The following is a 19,575-nucleotide window of genomic DNA, read 5'->3' as shown; positions in this document are numbered from 1 at the left end:
AAAGTAACAATTAACAAAGTACTCGTTGTCGTCCTCAACTGGGTCTATAGCGCTTGGATCTCCAACAATTATACAGATGTTGTGAAGGACACAGCAAGCCAAGATAGTGAGGGGGACGCTACTTGTCTTTTCCTCCATTGCTTTGTAGAGACACCTCCAGCGACCTTTCAAAATTCCATAGGCTTGTTCTATAACTACCTGGGCCTGACTGAGGGCACAATTGTACCGCAACTGGCTTTCAGTTAACATATGAGCTGGCTTGAAAGGTTTCATTAACCAGGTTGATAAGGGATAAGCCGAGTCCACAACCAGCAAAGGTCCAACTTCAATTGCACCAATTTGTTTCGAAGGTCTGTTAAGCCAGTTACCTTGAACAACCTCTCTATGCAGTTTACTCAATTGGAGAATGCGGGCATTGTGTATGCTGCCAGGAAAACCTGTACTCACATCGAGAAATTTAAAGGACGCATCAGCAACAGCTTAAACCACAATAGAATAATCCTACTTGCGATTGAAGTATTCTATTCGTTTCTTCAGGGGCAATGTTTTTAAAGGGATATGACTTCCGTCAATTGCACCTACCACTTGTGGAAATGGAGACTTCTGGGCGAATAAGCGAATGTTCCAGGTGAGCTCCTCTTCAGTCTGTGGAAATTTGATAAAATAAGTGGCTCTTTTGGCAATGGCCTTACAAAAATCAGCTTTCAACAGCATTGCTGTACATCTTCCAATGCAGAATTGCAGGCCTGTTGATCTGTACATGTCTCCAGTCGCCAATCGCCACAACGCCACACCCACTCGCTTGTTTACCGGAATACATTCACGCAATCTGGTGTCCTTCATTGCCAAATCCGGACAAAACACTCGGAGAATGTAATCGAATGCACGTTTAGATATTTTGAAGTTCTCTTTCCACCAATCTTCAACAAAATTTCCGTGCAAAAGGGTTTCAAAACAACATTGGTTTCTCATCCATGACCACGCACGTCTAGCGCGCCTTGTCTTTCGAAGAGCATTAAGAGAAAAAACTTCTTTCGCCTCGAATTCTTGAGGTGCTGCAAAAGTGAAATCCGCTGAAATCTTGAGACTTGAGTTTGCAGCTCAAGAACAAGAAAATGAAACGTGAGGACTACAAGAGCCACAGCTTTTCTCATAAAGGCGGGCATTTTATGGATGGATTTTAGAATTTGCCGCCAATTCGATTTGATCGTGATCGTGATTGATGACAGGTTTACCTCGGTTATTTGAGTGTACCAAGGTTTAGTCAGTAAATGATTACCTGGGTAAATGCCCAAGTGTAAACACAGCCATAATTGTATAACTGAGAACGCAAGTTTGACCTTGTTTGAATAAAGTTGATGCAGTTTTATTTACTTCGCTGTTTTTAATGTTTTTCTTAGTACTTCGTTCTAGCTCACCACATAAAGAAGATATCACAAAATGAATTAAACTTGTCAATCAAAGTCATATGATAAAAGGCCAATTAACAGTGTACTGTCCGGATGTTTGATCCAACAAAACAATAGCAATAGATGTTCCACGACAGAAGATTCCTACACCAATACTCTACCAAGGTCCAGTTTATGCATGGTTATTAAACCATAGAACATAGAATGTGTAAGCAATCCAGGTACGTGTTTTAACCACTTCTGTCATCTTCTTGCAAAGGGTTACAGCGATTTGACAAAGCCGCTATCTGTTGGTCAGAAATCTGCACATTTGGTACTAAGACTGCCACCTGATAGTCATCATCCTCAACAGGGAATGGTCCTGCGGGATAAAATCCATAGTCGTTTGTGCTGTCGGGATCAAAGACACTTGCAACTCCAGCATAGCTGGATTGTTCATTTTCAAGCATACCTGAAGCAGAGAACGATTTCCTTCAAAAGGTAAGGGGTGGTTTTCCCATTGGTTTTTGAACTCTTATAAGCACTTGTTAATTCTGGGGATGAATGTATAACATAACGCAAATAAGTGCAGTTCATTTAGAGGATCAAGGACCCCAAGATCCTCTAGGTAGGCAAATGTTCTCGCAGAGAAACAAAGTAGTCCAGAGTAGACATCTCTATGTGATCTCTCTACAGAACTACCAGTTATAATGCCACCCCAGCCCAAACCTCTCTGCTCTACCATAAACTCTGCGACTTACCGTAGTCGCTTCTCACCCTGGAAGGTAATCCATAGACGTTCACTCCTCTGACAAATTGCTCCTAGACTGTGTCTGCTGTGTTGCTGTTACAACAGTGCACATAAATTATCAGGCTAAAATATCCATCAACACATAGATGAGTTATTAATCTCCACCTAATAAGTTTGTAATTACTATCGATGTGCCACAAAGCATTTGGGGTTGGGACACTGTATTTCCTTTTGTGAATTGCTGCATGCCAACGTAAACAGGTACCAATGGGATCGAGTTTTTGGAGACAATTCCTGACTCGCCATCATTGAATCCTTAATCCTCTCCCTCTGAGGGCACCTTGCAAACGTGCCTGCCCAATTTTAGGGGTTAATTCCTGGATGTCTTGAACTATTTTTTCTAAATCGGTCTAAGATCTTAGTCCAACTTGAGTCTTCGTCCCCAGCCATGCCATATATCAATTGCCACCTCCTTAGAGTACTCTCACTTACTCCAAGTGTCTGCTATTTTTATCCATGGGAAATGTAGTTCTCTTAACAAACGTATTTGCTCTTCCTCAATGACATAGCGTGGGCGCCCTGCACCAAGTCCTGTGGAAATAGTTGGGCTGCTATTCGCAGTTTCACCAGTTATGTTTGATGAAGCATTTCTGTATCGTTGCAGCTGATCATCCAAGTTTCTTACCTTCATCAGGACCAGGTTTAGGATTGATGTGACATCAGTGAAATCGTTGTTGTTTTCAATATCAGAGACCAACAACTGAATGGTGTCTGGAGCGGCCATCAGCTGAAAAATAGCCTGATCAACATCCTCTAACGACAAGCTCTGGGACCGGTTTGTTTCTTGAAAAGGTGTTATTCTTGACAGCAGTAACTTGAAATTGTCAAAAAATAAAAACAACCCATATTCATTTCTTTCCCTGGATGTACTAGCAGCCATCTTTGTTTGAGTGCTACCTGCCGGCGGCCGCAATGCATTAGCTGAGCATATAAAAAGTCGAGTTGAGCATACAATATTGACTGGTTTGGCACCCTATATTATACTGCAAACATGACCGAGTACTGCTTATACGATTGATCAAGGCGATGAACTGTTTACATGATAGATCGAGTCTAGGTTGTCACTCCATGAGTGTTATTCGAGTGAAAGTTCTGAGCACTATTTATATGATCGACCAGAATGATGAGTAAGTATCAGTTTTGATGTCATCGTAAATATGACTGAGTAGCAATAATGACCCACACGCAGAGGTGTGAACTTTGTTTTGTCTATAAATTGCTATCTTCTGACCAGCGTCCGCTATCGTCGAAGAGGTGCTATTAGAAGACTTGGAAGATGTCCCCTGCCCATGCTTACCAAGGCCCGAGTACATAGCAAGAGTAGCCAACCGACACCACCAGCGACTGAGGCCAAATGACCCCACAGACTTAGAGTTCAATTTAGATGAGGAGAATATTCCTGACGGGTTCCTGCGGGGAGACGTACCAGTATGCTATCATAGACATCTTATGCTTGCAACCAACCAGCAACTAGAGTACCTTGCCCGGGCCAAAGCGTTGTACATCGCGGGTATTTTTAAGCTGTGCGGGCATCCGTTTAAGCAGCTGCTGACCGTGAACGCCTTTGTCGGGAAGGACGACCATGCCAAACAAGTGCCTCTCTTATTTGTATTAATGTCGGGACAAAAAAAAAGAGTGACTATCGCAAGGTACTGAAACACCTTCTTGAGATCCTCCCTTCAGGCCTGGCATCCAGCAAATCACCTTAGACTTCGAGAAAGCAGTCTGTATGGAGGGGGAATTGGGTCAAAAATGTCATCGGATCATTTCCTATTCCATTGGATCACAATACATCCTATCAGATTAAGTTCTTTATGTCACTGGATCAGACAGCATTCCATTTGGTCATGTTCTTCTCGCCATTGGATCGAGTATCATTCCATTGGACCATGTATCCTCATGCCATTGGATCGTTACTCATTTTTTCAGGTTAGATGCAATTGGATCATAACTCATTTTATCGGGTTAGATGCCATTGGATGGTAACTCATTTTATCGGGTCAGATGCCATTGGATCATCGTTTTTCATCGTGTGTTATTCAATCGGGTCAGCGGCGCATCGTGCAAAAATTGTTTCCCAAGGTGCTTCAGGTTCTTCTTCTTCTTTGCGCCAAAGTGTTTATCCGAGGTGGAAGTTTGCAAGATTTTCTAAGGATTTTCTGCAATATGTTGGAGGAACAATTGAAAGAAAATCAAATGAAATGAATGGAATCATTACTTTGAGAGGTGGTGAGTCATCTGGACTCACAGAAATCAGATAGCCCGTCAGATAGCCAATACGCCATGACTAGCACCGAAACTGGCGAGCGGAACGCTAGTTCATCAACACAAGCTTCAGTGGAATTTAGGTAATATAATCTTAATCAAGTGAAGACTATACTTTTATACGAGTTTCCTTTCATCGATGGGTTTTGAATTTTCTTATGGAGGCGAATTAAAATGGGTGAATAAATGTGTGATTTTAGGATAACGACCGACGGGCAGCACATGTTGTGTAAAGTCCAGCGGTTGCCGTCTCTATGATGCATTCCATAGGTCTTATAGTTGCCAGTGTCGAACACTGGGCTTATTGATTTGGTCGAACGTTAGATACAACTCGCATGTACTTCCTTTCAGTCAAAAATGTTATAAGATAGGAAGATGATATTTTGTTCAAAATTATTATTTTCATAATTTAATACATTTACCAACTCTCACTCTATTCATGTTTGCTGCTTGTTCATAAGAAATAGTGCAGAGTACTGCTCAGTACAGTATGAAGTTTATTAAAAAAAATGTAACCCAGTTACAATTACAAGTGTTTTTGTTCATTGGGATTGGGATTTTTATCACTGAATGTGTTCCTGAACATATGCATACCCACCCCACGGAGGGTCATTGGAAATTCTGAGGGGAAGAGGGGCCTCAAGAGCCAAATTTTTAAAGGAAGTATTAAGCTGAGCTGGAATTTCCAGAGGGAGGTGGAGGTACAAATCAAAAAAGCCTCTGTGGTAGGAGTATGGATACTTTCTGAATCAACACAGTGACACTTTTTTCATTTGTGTGAAATTAACTGTTGCATGTTTGATAACACTGGCATCAATACAGGCGAAAAATTTGTTTTCCGTAAGTCAGTTCCAATTATTTCTATCTCTGTGTGCTTTCAGATTTTTTTACTTATATTTTCCAAATTCAGTTCCTTGAGGAAAATTTAACTAAGTTGACCCTATATTTTGAGCCTACTCTCTTGTTAGAAAACAAACAAATATATATTTTTGTTACTGCCTTGTAGGAGAAGATTTCCAGGAATGTGTTCTTCTCGTACAAGCACCCCACCACTCCCCAAGAGGCAAAAGATGACAGGATACATTCCTGCTAAACAGTTTGCGCCAAAAGATACCTGGACACATGATTTTTCTTTTACTTGGAAGGCAGGATGAGCAAGGTACTCCATCAAGAGCTAGAGTGAATAAGCTGTTAGATGCGGGGCTAGGTAAAGCTCTTTTATCCATGAAGAAGAATGCAACTCACAACGACTTGGCTTCAAAATTAGAGCAAAACGTCCCGAAACTAAAAACTGCTGGAGGGTTTGAAGTCCTCCGTGCTCACGGAGGAGGAGCTGGGCACAGAAAATCATCACTGGTCCATCCAGGGGCCTTTGGCTACACAGCCCCACACCTAAAAGACCGTTTGGGACAGGCTGTTGCCTACCTCCGCCCCTTACAAGCAGATTTAGACGAGGAGCCTGTTAAGACAGAGGTAAAAGTTGATGGATTCTGTTGGCAAGTATTTCATTTGTTTTCTATTGTTAATGTTATGTTATGTATGTCTTGTGTAGGTTGGACTCTCTCCAAAGGTTAACTGTCTGGAAATGATGCTTTCAATGACAATGGTCAGAGACCACCAGCAAGTGTGCGGAGGTGCAACATCACGGTAAATAGACTGAAAATAACCATACCCCTAACCATTTCACGATTGTATGCTGAGGCATTCAGTTTATTGCAGGCCATCTCAGAAATTTGTTAAGAGGTAGGGGTATAAATAATTCTTGTATTAAATTATGCATTACAATAAAGCTTCAGTATATGCACAATTGTTGTGCATTATTTTTTGTACATGTACGGCTCGAAATTATAGAGTGCATGCATGCACTCACCACTCCTCAGATGGCAATATTTAGGCTTTTACTGCTAAATTCTAAATTCATTAGAATATGGTATTCCCATGTTCACTAAGACAATAATGCACTTTTGAGGTCAAGAAAAACTGCTGACACTCCCGCATTCCGCTCATGTGTCCACTAGTAGTTTTTTTTTTTTTTACATCAATAGTGTAGTATTTTCTTACAGAACATGACACAGTGACACCATCTTCTAATTGTTCAATAAATCATGTGGACAATATAATATCAATCTTTATTTCCCTGTCATTATTATTACATGTAACAAAATGAACACATGTACAGGACTCAGGTATTGAGTGACATATTTTGGGGTTGATTATCAGAGAGGTTGGCGATGTGGTATGTGTTGAAAGAAAGGTAAGTGTAAATTACCCTGCCACCTTTAGAGTATCCATGGAGTAGAATAGAAAACCTCATGCTATCCTAATATGAGTGATCCCCGCCAAAATTAACTTAATAATCAACCATAGCCCATTGGCCAATCAGAGCAAATACATTTGATTATTATGTGATAGTCCTTTAATTAATCAATTTTAACTAATTAATTAATTAATTATTTACAGTCCTTTAATTAATTAATTAATTTAATCTAATTAATTATTCACTTTAATTAATTAATTTAATTAATTATTCGATATTACATCGCAAAACATTTATTTTTTATTTTTTTAAAAAAATAAATTATGTAATATCTTGTACAGTGCATTTTTAAATTAAAAAGTTTGTACGTACCAACTATAGTCTTAGACAAATTCTCCAACCTGCCATGACCACAATTTCCCTTGAAAGAAACCTATAAGGGACAAGAGGGAAGGGGAGTATGCCATCCATACAAGGCCCATCTGAACAGAATGTGATCAGATGGGCCTTGTGTGAGTAGCATACTACCCTAGCTGCTACAATTTTTAGCCATTTAAATAATTATAAATGTCTTCCTGTGTTTTGAAAGCCATTTAATCTGTTTATCAATCACTTGTTATTTAAGTAAAAAAAAATCAACCGCCATTAATTTAATTAAATTTTTATAACTGGCACTTTAAAGCATTAGCTTTAGAATTAAAATTAAAGCATAAGTTCTTAAATTACAATTAGCCTTAGAGTTATAAAATGCCAGCTATGAGTATAGACTAATGGTCCATCGCGTCAATCCAAATTTTAATTGTGCCTCACGATGTATGTATTCATTGAGGGGGGAGGGGAGAAGCTTGTTGTAAATTTACATTGCGATGGGAATGGTTTCATTACAGAGGAGGGCTAAGTCAAGGAGGGAGCTATGATGTCATGTTTCTTCACCCCAACCCCTCCAATAAGCCCCCTTTCGCGGTATATATCCCCAAATACCACCAGCCTGCACACAGCCCTTTCCCCTTCCCAACTGGTATACAAACAAATGGTCCCTCACCTGGTCTTTCAGCAATGCGGTTGCCTCCTGTTCATTCTGTAGGGATTATTTTAAGAGATAAATCAAATTACCACAAGGCTGGTTAACATATTGTTTTCTTTTTTTTTTTTTGTATTTGTTGGTTGAGGGTAAGGAGGGTGGGGAGCGGTGGACTAATATCATTTTGTAATGTCAGTGTTTTAATGTTTGCATTGTTATTGCTATAAATATCTCTTTTAGGATACATGCCTTTATCTATTTACATCATTGTTTTTCACCCAATAACAGTAATCAACAATGTTGGCAAAATAATTATGTTAATAATTATTTAAATGTGTGGTAAATTTCATATTGATGCCTTAAATTTGAAATCTCTTATCATATGCAGCATTTGAGTGCACCATTTTATGCTTAAATAATTTTCACCAAGTCAAATTTAACATTATTTTTATAGAGTATAAAAGGGTTTCTTTTTTCCACTTACTCATTCAGTTAAATTCACACTCATCTGCCAAGATGCAGTGATCGTGGAGTATCACTTTTTTGGTGTCTCTGGATGAGTGCAGGGTGAAATGTAGTGGCATTTCATTTTGGGCGCCAACCCAGTCATACACTTCCTGAAATCATAGGTATTAAGCCATTACGTAGATAAAAGAGAATACATGCCTTCTCATGCTTTGTCTTGCGTCAAGGGGAAGACCCAGTGCAAAAACTGTGGAAATAGCATGGTTAAGGAATGTTGGACAAACACAACACTTCCCTTTGCTCTAACGACATTATTCCATGTCCAATCGGCTGTGAATCAACTTTTCCCAGGTAAGCCTGGCATACTAATTTTTAAGAACAACGTTTACATTAGGTGTATGTATATCAAACAAACAATTGAAAATGCTGACTGAGAAACCAAGAGAAGGACTCATTTTTCTTCCTCTAAATTAATAGTAAAAAAATTCCTTCAGTATAAATTGCTAAGCTACTGTATTGGACTGTAAATCAGTTATTTAGGATACATTCAGCAAATGGGGATTGACTCTTCTACAGTTCGATACCATGCTGTGCATAGAGTTGGAAGAAGATTGGAAGGAAGACACAGACTTATTATAGCACGTTTTGTAAGTCGTGAACACAGAAAGCTTGCATGGTCCAAACGAGGTAAGATAAAACAATTACATCAATTCAAAGAGGCCTACATAACGGGGGATTACGCCCGGGCGATCCAACAAGAGAGAGAAATCTTATTTAACGCTATGATGAAGGCCCAAAATGATGGAATGGATCATCTTTAGAGGCTTTGAAAGCATGAACACCATCTGTATTAAACAATAAAGAGAGGTTGTTCGGGTTTGCAAGGAAGCCTCCAGGCTTGATCAGCTCACGATACAAGTCACCATCCATAATGTCAAACCACTCTCTTTCAGGCCTATCTAGTGCTAATTGAGCACGTTTCCTTTCCTTAAGGCCATAATCAATGTCTGATACAAATGCGGGATCTGTAAATAAAGTAATATAGCAACGAATACTATCGTCAAATTGGTGGGGTTGCAATGGGAAGCAAAATGGGGCCAAACTATGCCTGCTTATTCGTTGGTTATGTGGAACAGCAAATCCGCGAACAATACACAGGCTTTACACCACAGCTACACAAGAGATACATCGACGACATTGTTGGAGCAGCGTCATGTAGAGGGGAGGAACTCGAAGCCTTTATTGACTTCGTTTCAAACTTCCATCCAGCACTCCAATTTACATCTACTATCACTGAAACAGAACTACCGGTTTTTGGACATTAACCTACACATCTCTGATGACAAGATTCAAACCTCTGTCTACTACAAGGAAACAGATACTCACAACTACCTCCATTTTTCTTCTTTCCACCCTGATCACTGCAAACGTGCTATCCCTTACAGCCAGTTTCTCCGCCTGCATCGACTCTGCTCCGACGATGATGACTTCCTTGTGAGATCTAGAGAGATGCTTGCCTTCTTCTCACAACGTGATTATCCTTGTTCTTCCCTTGAAAACGATCTACGGCGGGTAGCAACTATCAACCGTCCTGATGCACTACGCTTGTCTGAGCAGTACGACGGAACCGTTGATAGAGTACCTCTGGTTCTCACCTACCACCCGTTTAACACCCAAATCAAACGGTTTCTACTTCAGAACTTCCAAATTCTAGCAACTGATCAGCAAACGTGAGATATCTTTCCACAACCACCTTTCGTGGCATACAAATGCGACCTCAACTTAAGAAACATGCTTGTACGCTCTCACAACCACTCTTCCACTGACCAGTATGGATCACATGCGTGTCAACGCCGCCGTTGCCATACTTGCCAGTACATCAGCCAAGACACCGAGATACGAGGCCCTCGCTACTCTTTTTCTGTCCGTGGTCATTTCACCTGCCAGTCCAGTAATCTTGTGTACTGCATATCCTGTAACCGATGCCCTACCATTCTTTACATTGGTGAAACCGGGCGGACCCTCAGGAGCCGTTTTAGCGAGCACTTACGCAGCATCCGCAACAACACTCCAGGGTTCCCGGTGGCCCAACATTTCAACTCCACGGATCACAGTATTTCAGATATCCGGGTGCGGGGTATGAGGTTATGCAATGGGACAAACCTCCAGCGAAAGCAGTGTGAAATGAGGTTGATTTTCCAACTTGGGAATGTTCAGCCGGATGGACTTAACATCAATTTTAACTACGTTTGAATTATAACTTTCAATACATGCGCGCGCTACTATTCATATGCGCGTGTGTTTCCAGTAGCGCATTTCAACGGTTTTCTCCACACTGAAGAAGGGTTATATACCCGAAACGTCTGTGTTTCTTTCAAACCATTTTTGATACTTTTTGATAATTATTTTTATATCAATCCAATCCGAAAACATTTTCAAGTGTCACGCATCTCCAAGGAACTTTCCTTTCTCCGTTCAAGTAATATAGCAACTGATTTATTGAACATATTATGGAAGGGTTTAAGGAGGCTTATTGCCAAGGAGATACAGAAATCCCCTCTTGAGTATCAAAAAATGCAGGAATGAAAAGGATGATTAGGTTAACTACCATGGCATCAATAGGTTAAGGCCAAAGTTAAACCAGGGTGAGTGTTAATCGGCTAAGAACAACTCAGCCCAGGGTAATAAGTTAGTCTCATTCTCGGCCTACATGTAATTCTAACAAGAATTATAATCCACTCATGAACCCTCAAGGATGTAAGCTTCTTCAAATTTAATTTGTTGTTACCTTGACAATAAACATTCAGACATAACCATGAAAATCATGAGGACAGCTTCAGATTTTTTTTTTTTTGCTTCAGTGCTGGGTCATAGTTAAAGTTTAGTAATAAGGCATGTAATCTGGTGGTTAATCCCCCTGCCCTCCTCTTTCTCAAGTATGCCTATGTAATCTTTTCATTAAGTTGAATCTCGGTTGACAAATGTATAAACCTAATATAATACTAAATGCACACTACTAATTTGAGTTTCGTTAATGTCAATTAAGATTCTTTTTAACTCGAACCTATATTTAACTTGTACAACCTGTGCCTAGGGTATGTTTTAAGCTGTACCTTCAAACATGCTCTTTAGCTGAGCTCCATTTGTCCAACGCCAAGAAGTAATTATTGGTCTTCCTTTTCTCTGTTCGCCACAAAATCGACAGGTACGTTCGTTGTCATCTTTCCAGAGCGCTATACAGTTTGGGCAGTATTCGTGCACTTTCACAATGTCAGTATCCCCATGCCCATTAACTTCACTTTGTGAAGTGAAAGTCTTTTTCAAAAAGTATAATGACTGGAAATGTTCATCGTGACTTTCAGTGGGAAGGTGAAGATAGAGAAGCCAAAGTATTGCTTTAGCACAGCTAGCTGCATATATAGAAGAAACGCGCCCCGAGACAAAGGGTAGCGCTCCGACAGTGTTTAGGTTAGCAGAGCTTACAGTCACTGTATTCTAACCGTCTGGCACAACTTGGAGTGAAGATGTCTGGCCGAGTTGACTCTACTGATCTTAAAGAAAGGCTCTTAGCAAAATGTTCCAGGTCTCTAGCTTTCAATGACGAAGTTGCTACCGCGCTTCAACAGGCTTGCGAATGCGATTTTGACAATGTAGCGATGACCCCCCTCAAGGCAACAAGGATAATTCGTAGGGATATGTTATACACGAAATCAAAGTTCAACAGCACATTTAAAAACAGTTTTCAGCAGGAATCTGAAAACATTAACTGGAATGATTTTGATGGGGACCAGATATCAAGACCCAGTCAAGCGATAGGACCACCCTGCACAGCACTGTGCAATTGCACTGGGCTGTGAGGCCGAGAATAAAAAACAGAATGCTGTATGCGAATGAACAAATCGGCGTATCGCTTGCATTATTAACAACATTCCAATGAATTTGTGTTAAGCTATTTTAAGTTTATTTGACGTTTTCAGGGTTTAATTTTACTGTTTCGTAGTTTATGTGTATGAACTTGGCCAAATAATTGAGCCAGGGTAAGATTACTATGTCCAAAGCTAGGCATTATAAGCGTATTTAATTACGTGGCTGGCCACGTGTTCACACTGGAAGGCCAATAATGTCTCAGAATGCAAATTTGTAATTCATTTTTTGGTTAAACTTGTTAATTTCTTACGAAGAATTGTCTCATTTTGTTGGAAATAAATAATTCACCCAGTCTCGTTTCCATGTTAGAAGTCCAGCAGGCCACCTTAAACCTGTTGTAGTTATAATTATGGGATGGATCCCAAATGGGTCCATAGCATTTCCGTAGTTTCTATGTCTGAACTTGACCAAATAACTAAGATGCAAACTGAGAGGGTCAAGGTTACAATGTCCAATGCTTGGTATTAAAAGCCTATTTGGTCACGTTGTTGGTCACGTGATCACACAAGAAGACCAATAATGTCTCAGAATGCATTTTGTAAATCAGTTTTTTGGTTTAACTTGTTAATTTCTTCCGAATTACTGTCTCACTTTCCTGGAAATAAGTAAATAATTCACCCAATCTCGTTTCCATGTAAGAAGAGTAATAGGCCAACTTAAACCAGTTATAACTACAATTATGGGATAGATCCCAGGTGGGTCCATAGCTTATATTGTTCAGTGGGTAATTCTGTATCTTTGTGCAAAATTTGGTGCTTTTACCATAAATCCCACAATTCTTGCACCAATCTGCCGGACTATTAGGTGCAAAAGATCAGACAGTTCACAGTCGGAAGTCTTGTGACCAAAGGCATACTTCATAACACTTAAGATACTTTCTTCAACCGTTATGGAAGCGCCTGGATATAGAAGCTTACGAGTGTAACGATTGTCATAGGATTCATCAGAGTCAGAATCCTCACTATCTGTAGATTGACAAGCCTCGTCAAAATCGCTGTCCCGGTAATCCCTGTCTTCTTTTAAATGGAATGGATCCGTTAAGCCAAGGTTCTGGCATTCCAGAGAATTCGCTGCTTCGAATTTTTCTTCAATCACCAACGAATCTTTACCTGTATGAATGGTAATAACTGTTCTGCTAGGACTTTCATCGTGAACAAATCCCTCGCGGTGATCGCTTCCTTCCATCGAGTTGTCAAAGGGAATCGTACAGCCTGGTCCTGTGACTTCGCGTTGAAGCGTTCTTTCATTGTGAGGAATATTCTTTTCAAGGCTTCTAGAAAAAGGTGCTGCAGCCTTTCCCTTTAATCGTGCGAGAGTCCTCTTTGGAACGGGAAAATTTTGATCTTTCTGCCACTGTTTATACTTCGGTATCGGCGACATGTTTACGAAGAGTGTGAGACAATTGTGGAGAAAGAAACAATGCCTCGATCTCGTGCTGTTCTCCTCCAATCAAGAGTTTTGCTGAGAAAATCAGTGCATCACATCTAGAACCGCTTAGAAAGTCACGCTGCTCATTTCACGAAAATCTGTTGTCCCCATCGATTCTTCTTCACCTTTTGCTTTCATCTCTATCACTGATATTCCTGTACGATGGCTAAGTTTAGAAGGAGTCTACAATACGAGGAAATGCCATATTCAAGTGGCTCCGACTCGGATCCAGATGATATCTCTCCTTGAGGTGAAGATCGTGATTTCTTGCCTCCAGCTTCAAAGAAACAAAAACAACAGACGAAACTACCCAGCAAGTTGCGAGAGTACGAAACAGAATGAACAATCAACGGCAATGTTGGAGAAGAACCTTGTAAGTACAGCTTCACTGCTTGATTTTACCGTGCAAATGGTGTAAGTTTTGAAACCGTGATCGTCGTTTTCATTAGCACGTGTGTTTACTTTGCATAACTCACGGTTTGCATTATGTTTATTTCCCTCAGGTTGGTGTATTATCGAATGGGACGGTGAAAACACGTTAATTGCCTCCACCGAGACAAACTTACGAGCTTGGAAGGCGATCTTGCCTTTCAATGCGGAGAGAAAGTCCTGGCTGTTTTCAAAGAGAAGCCCCTCAAGGCAACGATTTTTGTCATTGCGGGTATGTGTCGCCATGTTTTTCATTAAGCAGGACTTTAAGTTTCCTCGACAGGTTTTCATTAAAATTATAGAAATTGCAATTGTTGCAGTTTTTAAGACCCAGAAATCAACTTTAAAACAACGAAGACAGGAAAATCTAAGACCTTGTACGCTGTGTACAAGGTGTAAAAATTTTCGGCATTTTTTCGAAGGAGCCGGCAAATGCCAATGTGTTTGATTTTGCCGCCCTTACATTTGACCGGAAGGGCGGGACGTGGTTTGTATTGTTTCCATGGTTTCCTTGACCCGTGATCTTTGCTGGAGCATTTTCATTGATTTTTTGAAGATCGATTGAAGAAGAGATGGACTGGAGTTTTAAAAATGTGTTTATTTTATATTGAATTTGTGTTACAACAGCAGACAGCAATCCCACACAAACGTGCAGGCTGTAATTTTTTTCTTTTATTTGTATTTTCATTTAACTCAAATTTAATCTTAAACTTGCAGCAACCAAAAAAGAGGCAGAACACTCTTATAACAAGAACAAACAACCACACCAGAGTAGTTCCAAATCAGAGGATGTTTTGAAATCACATAAAGATGCTAGTCAAATTAAACCAGTTAAACGGAAGGCAAAAGAAAACAAGACAAAGAGTCAGAATCAGAAGAACCAGAAAGCCAAAGCCACTCTCCAAAGAGTTCAGCGGGAACAAATAAAAGAGGTCATGATGGAGTCAAAGGCAAACAATTTCCAGACAGATGATGAAATTGTAAAAGAAAGTCCAAAATACTCAAGTTCTCCTAAGGTGACAGCGATTTTGTGCACTGTTGAGAACACATGCTGTCAGGGAAGAGAAGAGCATTTTTTACCAACAGTGTGCCATGATCTGTAGGTGAGGGTGGAGAGGGGGGGGGGGGTCCTAAGATGACCAAAAACACACTCAGTACCCGACATTAATTTGACCATGCAATTTAGAGTAACCCATTATGTAAATGATTCAGTAAGAGTGACACACACCAATATTCATGTTTCTCAATTTTTATAAATAAATGTTTGTCCTTGCATGACTGGATCAATGGCAAGAGAAGAACAGTCTTGATTTAGTTTGAGGAGTTGGTTACAATATGTCAGTAAGTCTCTAAGTTTGCTTCATCTTGTCTTATTTTTTTAGCAATGTGAATCCAACCAAGCTGCAGTGAAAAGGAATTTGCAAGCACTGCAAATTCTACAAGGTAGCTTTAATAAGTTGTACATGTAACTATTACAACTTTTTGCAAATATGTGTAGTGTTTAGGTGACAACCTTACTTTTATTGAGATTAATTTTTAAACCCCACAAAGTACGTTTTGCAATAACAGTCAAAGAACATTAATTCAACTCAAACTAAGCCTTGGAGATTTGTGGCTACTAACTAAGACCAAGCATACTTTTTAAAAAGAAAATTATACTGGTGTACAATTTTTCCATTTGCCTTAAGAAGTTAGTGTCATAGAATTTTGTATATGTAATCGCATGAGGGCGAGTAGAGTTAAGGATTAATTTTCACTGTGTGACTCTGGCAATTTGTAAAAACTTTGAAAATACAAGTGAAAATTAATCTTTAATTCTACGAGGACTCATTGTGATTACGTCTTTATAACATAGAGGGCTAAATTTTCTTAAAACCATCAAGGCACTTCGCAAAACATTCAGCCCCAGCCCAGAGTAAATTAACACCCGTCCTTAAGCAAAACAAGCGAACAATTAACTTTTTTTAGCGTACAAAAGAGACCAACCAATCAGCATTCAGCAATTTTGCCCTCTATGTTATAAGGACTGAAAATCGTCACCTCAAGCATCTCAAGTTGAGCATAATATAAAATAATGAACACCGGCATGGTTTGTACACAGCAAAATGTATTTGGAACTAAAGGAAAGGGATCAGCTATTCTTCTTTCTTAGGCTTCCGACTTACATTTTAGTCAGTATCAATCATTACAAAATGGTTCATGGATGGAGCATATCATCAATAATTTTTTTCAAGTTGGCTGCATTTATTGACCTTTGGGAATACTGGTATTTTGTTTTTCAGGTGTGAGTGCCTTACAAGATGAGGTACAATATCTGAGGAAGCTTGTTTCAAAAAGAGATTGCTTCACGGTAAGAAGTACTAATGATCATCACAAAACGTAGTGTTCAAGCGAGTGATAATATAAGTAAAAAGTAATGATTTAATTATAATCACGTTGTGCTTTTAAGCTTGTTAGACAGTACAAAGAAATCCAATCACTCAACGCCATTGAGGGTGCATAGATTAAATACTGGTAGATACATTTGTGAAAATGCACCCTGTTTAAGATCATCATCATCATCATCATCATCATCATCATTATTAAAGCAGGGCTTCTAAACATGTAGGTATGATATGTAGGCATTAGGTTTTGATGACACTGTGGGTCACACTGCCTAGAATCATTTTGTGGAGGACAAGCCTTGGTTGATAGCATCCAGAAGTGTACCACTAAAAGACAACAGGCCCAAATATGAAAAATAATGCAACATAAATCATTCAATAAACTAAAACACATTCTTCATTCACTTTCGGCCTTCACCAGAACCTTCATCTTCATCAACTTCACCTTCATCTTTTTCATGCATGCAGCATGCATGCAAAAGTGCCAATTTGCATCCATGACTCATGCATGATTCATGCATGCACTGCGTGCATGAATCATGCATGCTCAGTTTAGAAGGGCTATGATGTATTAGGGAAAAAACATGTTTTTTTTACCGTTCCACCACCCCATCCCCACGGAAAATTTGGAGTCATGGAATAGACCGAGCTCCATAACGTTAAGCACAAAATCTGATTGGAGCTCTATTTCCACCTGAGGAAGAACAATGGAAACCGAGCTCGACCCGATTATTGTGAATCGAGCTCATAAAATGTCAAGTTTGAAAAAGGTACATTGAGCTTGTAAAGAGTGTCGAGCTTGAACAAGGTAAATCGAGGTCGTTTGGTAAAAATCGAGCTTGTGACAGATTTCGAGCTTGGGATACCTATATCGAGCTGTCTCCCAGAAACAAAAACTGATCCAATACTCTTACATTTTTTTCCTACAGCAACATTATTTTCCAGCACAATGTGTGGTTCCAGAAAATATCCATACCCCCCCCCCCCACGGATGGTCAATGGAAATTCCTAGGGGGTGGGGGGGGGGGGAGAATAGGTCGAAATTTCCGAGGGTGGTGGGGGTGCACACGTGAAGAATCTTCCAGTGTTATAAGCGATGTGAAAATCATACCAGACAAACACTTACGAGTATCACTTTGATCTATCGCACAACAAAAATTAGAAATAAACACTTTGAACGTTTTTTCTTTGCCGCTAGTTTTCTATCATCCTTTTGACGACCTAAAATAACTTCAATATCTTACTTCTTACCAGACGCGACACAAAACAAAATGGCTGACCGCCTAAATAAGTACCTAGATCCCAAGGTTCTCGTCACGACCGGAAGCCGTTACGTTCTATACGGAAGTTGAGGTTCAGGCCTGACTAAGATGTTATGTGTATTATTTTCTCTTCGTTCTTTTTGCTTGTTATTTTTAAGTGTTTCAAATGGGGGACCATCTGCTCTGACGGAAAGATTTCCATACTAGAAACTTTTGCCTTCTGCTTTGAGAGTTGGAGGTCATGATTCGAATATTGCTTTCAGTGTGGATACCGTCTCTCGACGCATAATTCTAGCAAATTTTCGCGGATTGTCATATGTTCCAGTGAAGTCTACCGGCAATGGCAACAGTTTGTTTAATTGTGCAAGCCTGGCCATTTGTCAAGCAGAAACCTTTGCTTTTGAACTGCGACTACAAACTTGTTTTGAAATTGCTAAGAGCAGGCAGTTCTAACGTAATCACCCAGTTTTGATGAACTCTAAAATTCCCTACTTTGGAAATCGAGATCGTGCTGGTGTTATGTCTGTGGAAACACTTTGCGACCTTGCTTGTTTCTCATCAAGTTCTTCTAAAGTTTATAATGATCGTGCCTTTGAAGCAGCCTTCGACAATGAAATCATGAGAACATGCAAAAGCTATTCTTACAGCAGCACTTTGCAAATAATGGGACTAGCAAGTGTTCTTGGGGTTCCTATTGAAACAGTATATCCAGATCAGGAAATAAACTCTTGCCTGTGTACCAGAACACTTTCAAAGTGAGGCAATGCTCAGAACCATCCAACCATACTGTCGTAAGGATCATGTGGACAAACACGCTTGGCTGGCGTGACCGCTCTAAAGAGTTCATCATTAATCATTTTGTTCCCTTATTTAAAAGAGGTGATCAAACTTCTGGGGGGCAAGTCAAGGATGCAAAAAGAACAGAAGAGGTGTCCGATGAAAATGAAAACCCATGGCATGTTGTCACTAATAAATGAAAATGAGTGTGAAACTGGACCATTTAGCCAGGATGCAAACGGCTGGAAAAACAAGCAAGAACCCCCATGATTCACCAAAACATGTTAAGAAGCAAAAAGGAACTGATTCTACAAGACAGAAAATCCAACTGGGATCAGGAAAGGAGGAGAGCCAATCTCATAGAGAAAGCTTAAAAAAGCAGGCAAAGACAGGCGACAAAAGTCGCAGTGATAGACAAAAGGATTCAAAGGTGAAGGACTCCTTAAAGTGTATATGACGCGAAATCTTTTATTAGCTTATTAGGAAGAGCTTTCATAATGATGAAGATTGGCATTGATTTCAATAATTCTAATAGCATTCTTGGTTGCCGAGTTATTCAAGATTTTGGTTTACGCAAATTAGACAACTTGTGGCGTCACAAGGTGGACACAAAATGATGGGAAATCACAAAATTTGGAATATCTATGCAAATACTACATCTACAGGGTTAAAATTTTAGGGGTTGATGTGCTGACAGAACTACACATTGAGATAGTGGCTATGACGTCACTATAGCAACGTATTCGTTACTAGACCTCTACCTTCCCAAAATGACAAATGCCTTATTTATTGCTCCACAGTCAAACAGAATTTCTTACACTTGTGCTGTGTAATGTCCATATTCGTTCACACCCACTGAATAAACATCAAGAGTAAATAGTGCAAAGGTGTGTAAAGTTTGGCAGAGGCCGTGTTTATTGAAGTGTGACAGAGGTCGCGTGTATATTTGGCAGAGGCCGTGTTTATTCAAGTGTGACAGAGGTCGAACTGTAATTTACAAGCCTAGCGTGTGCTTGTTGTGAAGTTTTGTGTTGAATTTGCTACGCTCACTTGGAATAAATAACCTTGTTGTTGTTCCGACAACCCTGCGTTCTGTTTAGACTACGAACTATTCGCCAATCACAAAACGAACTCGTAACATTGGGGGCCTGTCGCTGGAGA

General features: G+C 39.8%; 2 pseudogenes; both read left to right on the top strand.

Moving 5' to 3' along the window:
• Window positions 1-3,426: 3,426 nt before the first annotated feature.
• Window positions 3,427-4,006, top strand: LOC146480709 (uncharacterized; annotated as a pseudogene).
• A 5,261-nt stretch (window positions 4,007-9,267) lies between these two features.
• LOC146480708 (uncharacterized) lies at window positions 9,268-10,480 on the top strand (annotated as a pseudogene).
• The last annotated feature ends 9,095 nt before the right edge of the window (window positions 10,481-19,575 follow it).

Source organism: Pavona decussata, unplaced genomic scaffold (genome assembly GCF_977016875.1).
Source record: "Pavona decussata unplaced genomic scaffold, jaPavDecu1.1 SCAFFOLD_53, whole genome shotgun sequence".
NCBI classification, from domain to species: Eukaryota; Metazoa; Cnidaria; class Anthozoa; order Scleractinia; family Agariciidae; genus Pavona; species Pavona decussata.
Note: the sequence above shows the minus strand (reverse complement) of the source record. Positions and strands in the feature narration are given on the sequence as shown.